Raw genomic sequence first — 16,295 nt, forward strand, 5'->3', positions numbered from 1 at the left:
ATTACATGGTATTCCTAGAAAGATCATTTTGACAGAGATCCTGTATTCACATCTGCATTCTTGACATCGTTGCAGCATGAGCTTGGAGCGCAGTTAAACTTTAGTTTGGCATATCATCTAGAGACTGATGGTCAGATAGGGAGGGTAAATCAAGTTTTGGAGGATATGTTACAGATGTATGTGATGGATAGGTAGACACATTGGGAGGACTATCTTTACCTAGTGGAGTTTTCTTACAACAATGGGTATCACAATTCTATTGGCATGGCACCATTTCAGACATTATACGGACGTCCTTATTGTGCACCCTTGAGTTGGGATAGTCTTGAGGATCGCATCCTATTGGGTCTTGAGATGCTTCATGATATGGAGCAATAGGTAGTGCGTATCCGTGAGCACTTGACTACGGCACAGGATAGGCAGAAGAAGTTTGCTGATGCTCATAGGACTGATAAGTAGTTTGTTGTGGGTGATAAGGTTTTCTTGAGAGTGCATCCACAAAAGAGTCTGATTCGATACAGAAAGGGTTCTAAGCTAGCACCTCACTTTGTGGGACCATTCAAGATTCTAGAGAGGATTGGCTCAGTTGCTTACCACCTTGCTCTACCGCCTAGCCTAGCTCACATTCATGATGTTTACCATGTTTCAGTGCTTTGGTAGTATATTCTTGATATTGTACATATTCTTGATTTGAATGCATTTCAGGTAGAGGATGAACAACTGGCTTTGGAGCTGATTCATATTCTGGAGCAGCAAAAGTTGACCCTCAGGGGTCAAACCATCAAGTAGGTAAGGGTCCAATGGGACCCTACTGATGATTCTTCAGCTACTTGGGAGGATGCAGCTAGATTGCGAGAGTTATATCCCTATTTGTTTGTAGGCTTCTAGGAGTAAGCATAACCCAAGGGGGGGTGGATGTAGTGTCTGTTCTCGTTCACATCTTTTCTAGTATTGCTGCTATTATTATCAGACTCTGATAGACTAGTTTTATGGTTGATGGATTAGTGGTATTGTTTTGAGACTATCAGACATTATGTTATGGATTCAGTCAGTATATGATGAGATCATTCAGACTTTACATTTCATGCATACATGATGATCATTACATTGCTTTTAGTTATTGTTGATGATTAGTTAGATGTTTTATTATCTCATGTGCTTTATTATGGATACTTACCCCATACTTGCATGTGTATGGTGTGTGTGTTTTCTTATTCTTAAGGAAGGGAGTTGTAGTCACCTGCTTAGTCGAGATCTACACAATGCACCACTTCTTGCCATTGTCTATTTAGCTTAGCATTATATATATTATATTTTCATGCATGGTTTTTCTACAGGTTGCAAGTATCGGGTATCAACTTTCCTAAATTGCTAGGATGAGAATACCCTATTATACTATCTCAATGATAAGAGAAGGCAGATAAATTCTCGAGTCCAAATCCCAAACCCTTAAGCCAATTGTCCTAGTGAGTTAGGACAAGTATCTGGATATTTTACCCACCGAATGTGTCAGATGACATAATTCATGATTTTTAACCCTTTAGACTGATTTTGTGTGAATTCCTCTATGATGGGTTTTCATATTTTATCTTGGAGGTCTATGGTGAATTTTATATTAATTAAGTCTTAACAAATAGATTTAATTAATAAATTAATTACTTGAGAAAATTAATATAAAATATCATGATCTTTGATATTTTGATTATAATTAATTAAATGAGAATTAATTGAGGAAAAAAGGATTAAATAAAAGAAAACTAGAAATTAAAATTAATAATAATTATAAATAATAATAATAAAATTTATAAAAATTAAAATGAAAGTTATAAATATTTAAATAGAAGTTATATAAAAGTGAATTGGAGTTATAAGCTTGCATGGGAGTTAACACACTTTTCTATTTCTCTTATGTCAACAACATAGGGGTTAGTGCATCAATTAAGCACATGGTGTCTACAACCCTATGGCTCATCTAGAAGGTTGGAAAAGACCTATGCTTAGTTGGTGACACCTTCTAGCTATTTCTAGAGGCATTCTAGATGTTTCCTGAAAGTTCTTTATATTTAGGCATTCCTAGAGGCATAGACATAGCGTTTAGAGTGCAATTGGAGCATTGGAGGATTCAAGAACTCAGAAGAAGGGAGCTTGCTCTGCGGGTTTTCTGAAGAAGAGTGAATTAGCATCAGAATTCGGGTAGATTCTTGTGATTTTACTTATGCTATTTCCGCATCTTGCATTCCCTGTCTTCTTTGTGTCTTCCATATGTCTTTTGAGAAATTTCTTATTTTTATTGTTTGCATTCTCAATATGGGTAGTTCAATTCATTTGGGAATTTTATATGCATAGATCTGAAAAGAACATGGGGCTAGGATTTAGATTCATAGTCAAACCCATTAGATATATTATTGGAAGAAGTTGAGATCAAGACTTATAGGAAAAATTCTGAGAACTAAAATTTATATATTTCCAAATTTGAATACATATATGCATATATATATATGCTATGATATTTGATCAAACTCTGTATATATATATACACACACACACACATATATACATATACATATATATATATACATATATATGTATATATACATATATATATATATATACAGAGTTTGATCAAATATCATAGCATAGATATATATATTTCATTTAAAAGTCAAATGATACATAATTCGCAGTGAGCAAATGACGCATCACGATTGGAGGGATGCATTTTAATAAAATGCAATATAATTATAAATTCGAATGGGCAGGGGGACGTGTTTTCCCACCGCCGCCGGCGATATTTCCAAAGCAGACTACGGTACCACAGAGTACTTGTGGTCTACAGTGTACCTACGATTGCAGTGTACCCTGCGATCCATGGGTCATATATGTGTGTGTGTGTGTGTGTGTGAGTGTGTGTGTGTGTGTGGACAGTTATAAACTCGCCATGTGTTGTCAAATGTTTATTAATTTGATTTTTATATAATTTGTTTATAAGTTAATAATTACATATATATATATATATGTATTTATATATATATATATAAAAGTATATATATGTATATACATTATTAATAATAAATAATTGATATATTAATAGATGTTTGGAATTTATAGAGTAATTTTGTAATAACAAGTTATTTTATTATGTTGAGCAATATAGGTTCAGTATAATCTTTTAATTTGGAAAGATGAATATAAAAAGAATTTAAAATATTATTTTGGATATGATGGGGGTCATTATCATCAAAATATGAACATAAAAGACATTTAGAAAATTTAGAAAATTGAGTCTAATGGTTTTTGGGGAGAAACTTTTATATACCAATACAAAAACATGGGTTAGGTTAAACATGAAATTTCTCCACTTGATATTTAAATTGGAAAAATGTAAATTGAGACTTTTGCATTTAAATTCAAGTTTGTAAACTTAGCAAAACCAAAACATGTGTTCGCATTGTGTATTCTTTATACTATTGTTTTGGGTTTTGGGTTGACTATTGTTGACCAGTTATAGGACATCTATCAGAGGCTTGGGAGTTATGTGATTCTGATGTCATGATGATGTGTTAATCTCAATCTTTATAAACCCAACCATGGTTATGTGATGGAATGCTGTATGTATTGTTTGTAATTACTTATTGTTATAGTTGAGATTCTTATGTATGAGACACTTGACTTAACCATTTTTGGTCATCGATCAGTTATCCTTGGTTATTTTCTAGTTGCTATGATGGGAATGTAATGTGGATTTATTCTTGATGATGTCATGTTGTGACATGTTTGACTCAACCATTTTTTAGAGTCTTCGATTAGTATGTTTGAGATATATCTTGGTTATTGAGAACCATTGGATACTTGATTATCAATGATACTTCGGTTGCCAATAGAGAGCTGTTGTGTTCATGATTTTCTATGGATGTTTGCTCATGGAGATTTGGTGCTTTTATGCATATTTGATGATTTTATTATGGATTATCTTTGTGATTTTTAGATTTATGATTCCATGAGCTTAGGGTAGGATATCTGCATGTAGTCTTGGGAAGTGGCTTGAAATGGGGACCGGGGCCCTAAGAGGCTGCCAAGGTAACTCATTGTAAGTTGGATTAATAAGTGATAACATTCACACCTAATACTAACAAAATGAACCTAAAAAGATAAGTGTTTTGGTTCTTGCCCATGCCTTGAGTGCTTGTACAGGCTAGGATGGGAGTAGTGAGAATGCATGGTTGCGACCTTGCATTCCGTAGTATGCCTCATCGGTATGAGAGGATACTAGTGGCTGCATGAGATCAGTATGCACCCATGGAGTTTAGCTAACTACCAGGGTAACTTGTACATGATAAATACGATGACACTTTCTCGCTTGCATAGTAGGTTCCTACATGTCTTTATGTGCCTCTAGGATTAGATGTCAGATTTTGTGTCTGGAACCTTTGAGTTAGTATACTTTTAGGATTCCTAGACTTATAGAGATTTATGCTTTGTGATTTTGGATAGCAGATTTTGTGTCTGGAACCTTTGAGTTAGTATACTTTTAGGATTCCTAGACTTATAGAGATTTATTCTTTGTGATTTTGGATAGCCTATTTGGGACTTGAGATTATCTCCTCAGCACGGTGAGAGTGGACCACTTAGGTACCACGCGGTCAGGTGGTAGTGTATTTTCCACTCTTATCATTTGAGATTCATTGAGACATCGTGGTTGATGCACCCTTCCTGATGGTGGATATGTATCCTTTCATTGATGATTAACATATGTTAGACAATGTTATCTTATGCTTTTATTTGCATGTTAGATTACTTTCTACATATGATGTTGTATATGTTAGGACTGACATTCCTACTATGTTAATACCAATTATCTCTTTGGTGATTTGGAATGTTATGGACGGAGGGATGGCTAGGATCCACGATGGTCTAATGATGCTATTAACGGTTGGGAGGAACCGTGCACTTAGTTTATTATGTTTGATCTTTATGATGGATGTATATATCTTCTATGATGATGTATCATGTTTATCATATGATTATCGTTACTTTGATGTATGATGGATTAGAATAGGATGATGTGCCTTATTCTATGTATATGTATATTCTTTTGAGCTTGTCATACCCTGTAACATGTACAGTAGATGATTGAGCATTTGAAATGTAGTGTATAAACATTGGACTTATCATTAATATTTCTTGTGGATGTTGTACTAGATGGATTCATGTATGTTAGTTGATTTAGATGTAATTCAACATTAAGGGATTTTAAAGAATGTAACTAGTTGTGTATGTTATGTTTACTTTCATATGGACATTGCTATTGCTTTCGTTATGATGCATAAGTTATCTGTGGTATTTATTTTCATGTTAAAAAAAAAAATGCTACTAAACTTAGTGAAATTCTAGGTTATTTCTTTGGATCCCTTGGCGGGGCATTACAATTATTATTTTTTGAAATAAGTTAGTTAATTATTATTCATTGTTAAGTTGGAGTAGACTTGAACCCAAGACCTCACAAATAAGAGGTACACAACTTATCATTGTGCTATAGTCTATTGTTTTGTGTCTTAGGCATGTTACACATATTATAATGGTTGTTTTCTTTGTCTTTATAGTTTATTAAAATTTATAAATATTTATCTTAGTCAAATTATTAGTATGTTGGGGGTCAATAACCTTCAAAAGGTATATTTCAAAAGGATTTCAAATCCTTTGAAAACCCTTTTTTTTCTTAAGCAAAAACTAGAATATATATTACTATAGTAGTTCTTCAATCAAATAATCATAGAAAGAAAAAGCATAAAAAATCAAGGGAAAAGGAAGATATCAAATTAAAAATTCACCACAACATTCAAAAATTCATGTTTATGAATCTTAAGCATCTCTCCTTTAAACATGACACATACTACATAGAATAGTAAAGGTTTAAAGAAACTACACTCAGAAAAAGTTGTTTCAGATGTCATCAAAACTCATTAGCCTCATATTACAATATTTTTCAACAGAAACGAGTTTTAGGAGGGAGTTGTTGGCTATGTTAATCTTTGTGTGGGAAATTGGTTGGTGCCAATATGTGGCTATGAAAATTCAACAAATGGAATAGCTTGTTTGTTGGACCTTTGGTAGATTACACTACCCTATTGGTTAATAGCATGTATTAATTATTTTTGTTAAGTATAACTCATCAAATTTTAATATCTAATGTTTATATGCCAATCTTGTGGAGATTTGAGCAATAACAAGCCTCTACATATTTTGAATAATAGAATAGTAGGCTTCTTGCATTTTCAATTGTTTAGATAAGATATGTTCATAGTTAGATTGGGAAAAAATATATAACTTTAAGTTTAATTATGTATACTGTTATGATTGTGATCATTAGTCTATTATATTTTATATATCTTTTTTAATATATATAAATAATATAAACAATAAATTGAGTTTAATAACCATCTAAAATTTATTGTATAACATGTTATTTAATGGAGAATCAAATGAGTTTTTTTAAATTTTTTTTAATTCACTTTCATGTATGTCGCTTTGAATTAAATTTACATACGTTGAAGGGGATCCACTAAGAAAGCATTAAAAGATATATACAAATCTACATGTAATTTTATTACATGATAATTAGTTTATGAGATACATATAGTGTGCAATACTTTATATTTATTGAGAGTTATAAATAGTTGAATATTTTAAATTGTTCATACGTTCTTGAAGAACATGAACCCCCACATACCTGCACATCATGTATACATGAAAAATGTCATTAGTATGACACAAAATAATTATTAAAAGCTAATATAACCTACTGAAGATAATATTTACCTTCCAAGCATCATGGTAGTGGATTGTGGATTTGTTCCAAGATTATCCTTGAAAATTGAATTGTCCACAATCCTTAGTTTGCCAACACCTTTTACATTATGTTTTTTTTTGATAACCAAACCAATTTGACACCCTCCATGATAGTGCCAAAATGTTTCTAGTGTATCTCTAAAAATTTTTGTAAAGGTTTTGTTATCTGATAGATTTTGAGGTAATGTTGACCCAATCAATCTAAGGATACTAGAGTTCCTACTACCTTTAAATGTAAATTCTTGAATATAGGTTATTTTGCTAACATTTGATAGTACCTTCAAACCAAATATACATTCTTGTATATCATAAGGATGGGAGTAATAATTATACCTTACTAAAGGACTATCTTGAGGGTTTGTAGTTCTAAGTCATAGTTCTCCCCTTGATAGGGGAAAAGCTATCTTGATAGCAATAATGCCTAGATATTCATAAGTTGTGGCTTTTTCTTTTAAGAAATAACTAACAGGCTCAATATACACTTGTGAGTTGTCTACTATACCTACTACTTGTATCTGGGCAAAATCAAGTGGTTTTGGGGATTCAATGATAAATGTTGCACATGGTCGATCCTGAATCCCTTTTCCTACAATATTTGAATCTAGTAGTGTGGTGATATTTAATTCTCTAAGTTGTTGTGGTGGGCCAATTCCACTTAGGAGAAGAAGTTGGAGACTTCCTATACTTCCTGCACACAAAATTACCTCGCTCCAATGGGACAATTGATTGAGGAATACTTGATAAGATAGACTAGAAACACTACTCATAAAATTAACTCAAATAGCCTTCAATTTTACTGCATCATATGATTAAATAAATAATTTTAAAAATTCATAAATAAAAATATCAAATGTAAACAAAGAAAATTATTATGTCAAACCTCCTATCCTATGTGAACAAATCTATCTAATAAAATTCAAAATTATTTTAAATTTTTTAATCATATAGAATTGGTCTATTTCTAGATAATATATATAGGTTAATCCAAAGCCTACAAATAACTAGCCATAACTAGCCAGTATATTAAGGACAACATAAACGCCACTTAAGCTTCTATTTGAAAAATGAGTAGAACATGAAAATGTAAATTTCCATGTACCTGATAAGGAATAAAAGAGTAGTCTATTGGTTGTAGCATTTAGAAGAACTACAATGTTATCTGGATTTGCATACTTGAGAAGATCTGCAGCAGTATGTCTCCTTCCACTGTTGTCAAAGGATGATGCACCAATCTTGGTGCCTTCCAAATGATCCAAAGTATATGCATTGTAAGGAAGCACTCCAGCTTCTACAAGTCCATCCTTCACAGTAGAATTCCAAAGGAAAAGCTTGTTTGGTTTGAAGGCATTCGTCTTCTCCACCCATTCATATGACTCATTTGCAAGCTTCTCATCCCACCCCATCTTTTGAATATATTCAAAACTTTACCTACTGTAGAAACTCGCATTGATGGCTGATCCACCTCCCAAAACTCTTCCTCTTACCAACTGCACTCCATCTTCTGAGACAAACCCCTGAGCAACATAAGGGAACTCACTGGCATTACCAAGGATCTTGAAAAAGCCTTTATTGTCTTTAGTGTTAGGATTTCCATAGGGAGAATCTCCCCTTTCAAGAAGGAAAACAGATTAATGTTGTGAGAGAGTTGCAGCTAGAGGACAACCTGTTGTACCTCCTCCAACAACAATGTAATCATATGTTCTTGAAGACACCATTTCAGCATCAAATGTCATAAATGGATATGGGGATTCTGCAAACACCAAACATTAAGTGTTAGAGGGGTTGGTAGAACCATTCTAGCTTAAATTTGTCAATAGATCTATCTCTTATCAACTTAATGATATTATATTCATGCTTCTAGGTAAGATTGTGTGTAAGTTTTTAGCATCAACATTTGGGATCATATTGAATGATTCATCATCAAAATGAGAGAGCTAAGAATGTGGATGGATCACTGAGTATGATCTAAAATATTGTTGTTAAAAAACACACACAATCTTATCCATAAGCATGAATATAATTTCATAAATTGTAGAAATTTGGTATTATCAACTTAGTGATACTTTTTCAAAATAAAATACTCACCTAAATTCTCCATGGCTGCTGAATGCTTTAGCTACTGGTGATTTGTAAGAAATAGCAGACAATAAATTAAAAACAATAGATTCTCCATGCCCACAAAGCGATTCAAGTCCCTTTTGAGATCTAAAATTAAAATCATACTTATCTTCTCCTAGATGTTTGTGACTGAGGAACTCTTTTAGAAAATTTATAGATGAGTACCAAGTATAATCATTTCTTTGCATTCGTAATCTAACCTAATTAATGAGAGTATTGCAATTGACTTCCTGCCCAATCAATTTCACTTTCTCATCTCCTAACCTTGTATGATTCAGCAAGGTTCTAGTAGATGTCATGAGAAGTTGCTGAGTTTCCATTGAAATTGAGACAATTGGAATGATGATATATAAATAGGCTGAAGACCTATAAAATTTAGATATTTTTAATCAAATTAATAGAAAGAGGATCCATATATATATATATATATATATATATATATATATATATATATATATATATATATATATATATATATATATATATATATATATATATATATATATATATATATATATATATATATATATAGTTGAGGGATAAAAACATAAATCAGCTTTGTTCAACAATATTGTATTGTAATTAAAGAGGGTTATTTGAGGAGTATCAACTATAGATTAGAGAAGTGGCTAATTTTGAGTGGAAAATCTTCTTGACTCAAGCCATTCAAGAGCATTATTGCACTTAAAGGAAAGATGCAAAGGATGGACTAGAAGGTTGTGATCATCCCCCATGTGTAAAACTATGTTTGTAAATGAGGGGATAGTTTATGGGGCCAACAAGAAAGGGATCAACTATCACATCTAGTTGCACCCACTCTTCAATCCTATTTTTTATTGACAATTCACATTCTGCCTAATAAAAGTTAGTACTTTTCAATGCAAAATATTTCCTCACATTTCATTCATTGTAATTCAATTTTCTAAATAATAATGAAATAAAATAATTGTTGCAAATTGTTTCTGATTTTTTGTATGACTTCTCATTGCATGTTTTGGAATATCCCTAGCCACATTGCTCCTAGTGTTATCCAAGTGAGCTTCAAAGTCAATTAAAGATGTCAAAGATAATGGTTTTTTTATGGAAGGTTTTGTTGTGGGCGGTGCACAAGCACCTAATTGGTTTCATGCCTCCATAAGGAAAATTTATCATTTTTGGTATCATTTTTGTCTTTGTTTATTTTCATATATATTGCAAATATATTAACACTACCATGATGTTTAGTATGTGTTTTCTAAATAAAAACAATCTCTTGTTTATATTGAGAATAAATGATGAAGACACCTGTCCCTTCATGGTACATGTCTATTCATTAATTAAATAAATAATACAATAATAAATTTTATCATTTGTGTGTGTGTGTGTGTGTGTGTGTGTGTGTGCGTGTGCATATGCGTGTGTGTGTTTCTGTGTGTGTGAATTTCTCTCATATACTTATATCTCAATTATATCACATATAATTATAAATAGGGTTATCTAACAAAAGCTTTCAAATATCAACACTCTCTCTTAGCTAGAGAGGATAAGTTAAAGATAGATATTACACCATTGGAAATATTAGGAGTGACAAATTTTAAGGATATAAAAGATATCCACCATTTTGATATCATATTTGATATAATGAGTATTGTTCTCCCAAAATATCAACACATGATATTCACTAAACACTAAAAGGAAATTGATATCACATATAATATCATGAGTATTGGTCTCTAGAATATCAACAAATGATATTCACCAAATTCTCTTTGAGTAATGGCCTTCCATAAATTTGAGATGCAAGATATACACAAAGTATTGTGAGTAATGGCCTTCTAGAACATCAAGTCACATGATATTCACCGAATACTATGTGTAATGACCCTCCATAATATCAATTTTCATAACATTCACCATGTACTATCAATCAATATTTATAAAGTATGTGCACATGCATTCTCATAGTACTTCCTATATAAACATCTACCATGCAAAGTATAATCTATCATGATCTGCATAAACATCATAAGATATCCATCATAACAAAAAAATAATTTATTGAAAGATCACCACCTTTCACTAACTTCTACAAATACAAGTGATGATCATTTGAAAGTTGTCACTTCCTCTTAATGTACATAGGGGTAGGCTCATTAAATTCATATAGTCACACATAAGGACTTACAAACTCTCTCTAAATATCAATCATCTGAGCTTCTCACACGATAATGATTCTGATGGAGTTGTAGACTCTTTGAATCTAATATCAACCCTCATTTACCTTTGAAGAAGTGTAAGACTCCTTCTGAATATAAAATTCTTCTCTTTAAAGAATGTCCTCATCATTGAGCTTATGACTGCAAGCATCAAGATCTTCTCCCTTCTTAATCTATCATGAAAATATTCCATTTGAGGAGATTACAGATATTTTATAGAAATAAACTATCCCAAAGGGAAATATCAATGCTACAAGCATATATTATAATAAATTCATGATCAATATTCAAGGGAATAATCATAAAAATACTTGTCTTCTAGTCAAAGGCTAATGTTGTCCATGTGGAAAATTTATCATTTGTGGTATCATTTTTGTCTTTGTTGATTTTTTGGATATGTTGTAAATATATTAATTCTTCCATAATTTTTGGCATGTATTTTCCAAATTAAAAAAATCTCACTCTAATTATATATAGATTTATCTAACAGAAGCTATGAAACATCATTTGTCTTTGACACAATGAGGTAATTAAGATCATGTCATGCTTGTTTCAATCATTAGGACTCTTTGTAATCAATGTAGATGTTTGCATCAAATGTTGTAAACATGTGTGAACAACATATAAAAGTTATCGTGTAAAAGTTGTCAATACTGTTAAAATGTAACCAAAACTTTCAAATATTAGCATTAGCATTAACAAAGGAGCTACCAGTTGTTAAAATTTGATAAATGAATTTAATATGATAAATATGTAATTACAGCTCAATTTTGTTCATTGTAGAGGGTTGGAGATTATGAAGATGAAGAAACCCTTATTTTTGTACATTATTTCCAAAGTTCTCTAATATCACCAAATGTTTTCTTGATTTGTATGAGTTTTATTTTTTATATAATAATAGGGTAAGTGAAAAAGATGTGGTTTCTAGACTTCAAAAATTCATCAAATTTTTAATTTTTTTTGAAATCAGAATTTTGTAAAGTTTGACAAGGAATTGAGGATAGTTGAACTCAAAATTTTAAGAAAAGAAAATAAATAAAGTAGTATTTCTCTTAATACAGTTTCTAAACTACTAACTTTTTTGTTAAGTAGTTGAGTTTAAGGGTCTCAAAAATGGGTAGCACATAGAGTAGTACTCTTTTAAAAAATATATATATAACACTTTTAGGTGTGCTCCCCCTAAAATCTTAATTTTTTTTTGAAATTATTTAATTGCTCTAATCATAATTTACTTAATACAACATAGTTTGGCTTGGATATTTTTGGTAATTTTTTTTAATTGTATATTTGATTTTTTACGAATTTCATAAGTGGACACATCTTAAAAATGTGAAATATTTGTGCACATCATATAGATATCATTAAAAACTAATCAAAACTCAAAAAAAAAAAGCGTGTAGAGTGGACTATAGTTTCTAAAAAACTAACTTGTTGTAGAATTTGATGAACAAGACAAAATCTAACCCCTAAATACTACACATTGGTTTTGACAAAACATGGACATACATTGAAAATAAATTGTAGCTAAATTACTTAAGATAGTCTAAATTAAAAATAAAGTATATGACTAGATAGCTAACAGAGAGATCTACAATATCATGCAACCTAATTTTATGAATATTCAACTATGAAGAAACCTAATAGATAGCACGGACAAAAAGTTATGCATTTTTGGTACACTTATTCAAAAATATGTTTGCATGTTTGAGTCCACCAAGCCTTTGAGTTGCATATCCAAGGAAAATCCAAGCCTTGGGCTTGGTGAATCATTAAAAAGAACACCTACACTAAAGTAATAGCACACTATTAAAATATACTAGATTAAATAGTGTGCATGTGTTATAGTGTGTACTCCCTATGGGGAAACAAATAAAGAATATAAAATCCTTTTAAATAGGGCACACTCATGCCGATTTGAGCATTGGGATCATTTACATCAAATGAAAAATTGAAGTATAAGTTCCATACCAATTTGAGCATCAGGATCATATACATTAAATGCAATACATTTAAGTATAAGTTGCATACCAGTTTGATCATTGAGATATTTGTTTCTTATGCTTAAGTTATATTTTATGTATACACTTTCATGATGTTTGAGAGTGGTTTCAGCTTTATAGGAGTTAAGACAAAGATTCTATATCTAAAAATAAAAACCAAAAAAATAGAGTTAGCCAAATTTCAGGAATTGGCACATTATCTTTAGTGGCTCATGATTTTTAGTGTACTATTGATATTAATCTTGAGCCCTTGATTTAAGCATGAAAATTTAAGGATTTTTTTCTCATCATATTTTTTATCATATCTCTCTCTCTCTCAACCAATTAGCACATTATCTTTAGTGGCTCATGGTTTTTAGTGTACTATTGATATTAATCTTGAGCCCTTGATTTAAGCATGAGCATTTTAGGGATTTTTTTTCTCATTGTATTGTTTATCATCTCTCTCTCTCTCTCTCTCTCTCTCTCTCTCTCTCTCTCTCTCTCTCTCTCTCTCTCTCTCTCTCTCTCTCTCTCTCTCTCGCTCGCTCGCTCTTTGTGTATGTGTGTGTGTGTGTACCTTCCTATCCCCCATCCCTCCTTACCTTAGTACACCTTACTATATATGTTACCATTCAGAAAGTCTCCAAAGATGGCATGAGGGATCATATGATCCCTTACCATAAAATAATGTATGGTAAGTGGTCTTAGGTGTTATTAAAACATGTTAATTTGTCCTATAACCCCTTGAGATCATGTGGGATCCCTTAAAAAAAATGTATGGCAAGGGGTCTTGAGGCATATTAGGATACATTAATGTGTTATATGACCTCACCTAACCCCTAACATACATTAGTTTATTGTAAGGGATTATAAGGGTTCTTAATGACTCCTACAACACAATGATGTGTCTTAGAACCCCTTAATATCTCTTATGACACCTTATAACTCATTTCCTTACATTAGACTAATAATAACCCAACAAATTAAAGAAAGTGGTCATAACAGGTCATAAGGGTCCTTAGGATACATTAGTCTATCTTATATCCCCTTATAACATTGTATGACCACTTATAGTTTAGTCCATATTAAGGGGTCATAGGGGGTCCTAGGATACATTAATGTATTCTAAGTTACCTTAGTACCTCTTAACATGTATGCTAAGGGGTATTTGAATACATTAATAATTCTTAAACCCCCTTACGATTCTTTACAATTAATTAAGACATCTTACAATGTATTAGTGTATGATATATGGTCCTAAGGATTATAAGGGATCTCTAGACATATTAAACACTTAAGACCCCTTACCATCCACTAATGTATGGTAAAATTTCTTAAGGGGTTTTAAGGTTTCATATGACACATTAATATGGTATAACCCTCTGGGGCTCATTAGCACACTTTCAGATCCATTAAGGCCCATTAGGAGACTTTCAGACCTACTAGGACACATTGATACGTTATAATAAAAATTATAACCCCTTACCATACATTAGTTTATGGTAAGGGGTCATAAGATCCCTCGTGACATCTTTGTATCCTTTAGGAACCATAAGATATATATAGTACAGTGTGCTAAGGTAAGAAGCGAGGGAGATGATGAGGTACACACACACACACACACACACACACACACACACACACACACACACACACACACACACAGATGATAAAAAATCACAAAATGGTCATGCTTAAATCAAGGGCTCAAGATTATAATTAATTCCAAATATTTGGTTGGACCCACTCTTGGATGACTCTGCTTCCTTAGTAGATGAAGAGTGATTGATATGTCCTAAATTAGAATTATCACTGGATGACCTTGGTGATCTCATAAGTTCTTTGAAGTACCTTATAGATTCATTTAGGGCTTTGCACCCTCTCCAAAAGTTCTTTCTTAGATCTTAACTCATTTCTTAGGTGGTCACTTTGTGATTTTAGATTTAATCTCCATGTTGTTTCTGTTCAGATCCTGATTTGCAAGTGACATTTGATTCATCATGTACAACTAATTGTTTGTAATCTTTTGCACATCAGATGACCTTTCTTCAATTCTGGTATCCATTTGTCTCTTGTCTTCTTCATTCATGGCTTTTTTTTCTTCAACTTTCTTTTGTTGTTCAGTCACTTCACACAATCTTACTGATTGGATTTCATGTTGTTTTTCAATCCTCTAACTTTCTTCACTCAAAGTATTGTTTTTCTCTACTAGGTCTACTATTACTACATCATTTTTACTAGAATTCCCATTTTGAAGTAGTCCTTTGGTATCTACTTCCTAATAAAGTGTATCATTCTACTAAATGGCCATATCTTTGTTTTACTTTAAGGATTTCCTTAACTCCTCTTTTGTTGATTCAAGTTGTTGTGGTATGATCTAGATTTGAATCATCTAATTCTCAATAATCTTCCCAATTTGTAAGCCTCCATCTCCAAGATCTCAAATCTCAAGTTGCTAGACTTCTTTTCAGAGAACTCTTCTTTGATACCAATTGTTGGAAGTTTTATTAAGAAGCAAGATACTAAGAGGGTGGGAGGGGTGAATTGGTATCTATAAGACTTTAACTCCTTAAAAAAAATTGATTAACTACATTTACTCCTAATTTTTCACATATCATAGATCATATACCATATGATGGGACTCAAAATTGAAGCCTTGATTTTGGATACCATTTTAAATTTTGAGTCAAAGTGAGCAAATTTAATAGTCAACATATTTTGACATAGGTTTCATCATGAGATGAAATCTAAAAGGGTAAATGTATGTTCACTAGAGAACATGAATATGAAATTTTAGGGCTTGGTTGGATGTTTTACTCAGTTTTTAAAGCCAGTTCTTGATGCAGGAGCATCCCATACTCATCTGGGGCACATTGGAGATTCAAGGACATATAGAGGTCTTGGAGAATCTCATGATATCAATTGGTCTATTTTACAACCCATCATGGTTTTTGAAAGAACAAAAGGTTATAGTTTTGTATGATGTATGGGCTGATTCCAATGTTGAAGAGCTGTAATTGATCCTTGGAATGGGATCTAGTGGTTGTTTAAGGTAGAGAAGTCATTAGTTAGGGTCTAGTAGTATGTCATAACAACCCCAAGTCATTTCATACGTTAAAATAGTCAATAAGTCACTTTAGACATAGTTTCATGC

The 16,295-nt window shown here is 31.9% G+C and overlaps 1 pseudogene; it reads right to left on the reverse strand.

Annotated features, from left to right (window-relative positions):
* Positions 1-6,654: 6,654 nt before the first annotated feature.
* Positions 6,655-9,037, reverse strand: LOC149547328 (protein HOTHEAD-like; annotated as a pseudogene).
* Positions 9,038-16,295: the final 7,258 nt, after the last annotated feature.

The sequence above is a fragment of the Cupressus sempervirens genome, chromosome 7 (genome assembly GCF_028749045.1).
Source record: "Cupressus sempervirens isolate cs-2001-9-10 chromosome 7, ASM2874904v1, whole genome shotgun sequence".
NCBI lineage: Eukaryota > Viridiplantae > Streptophyta > Pinopsida > Cupressales > Cupressaceae > Cupressus > Cupressus sempervirens.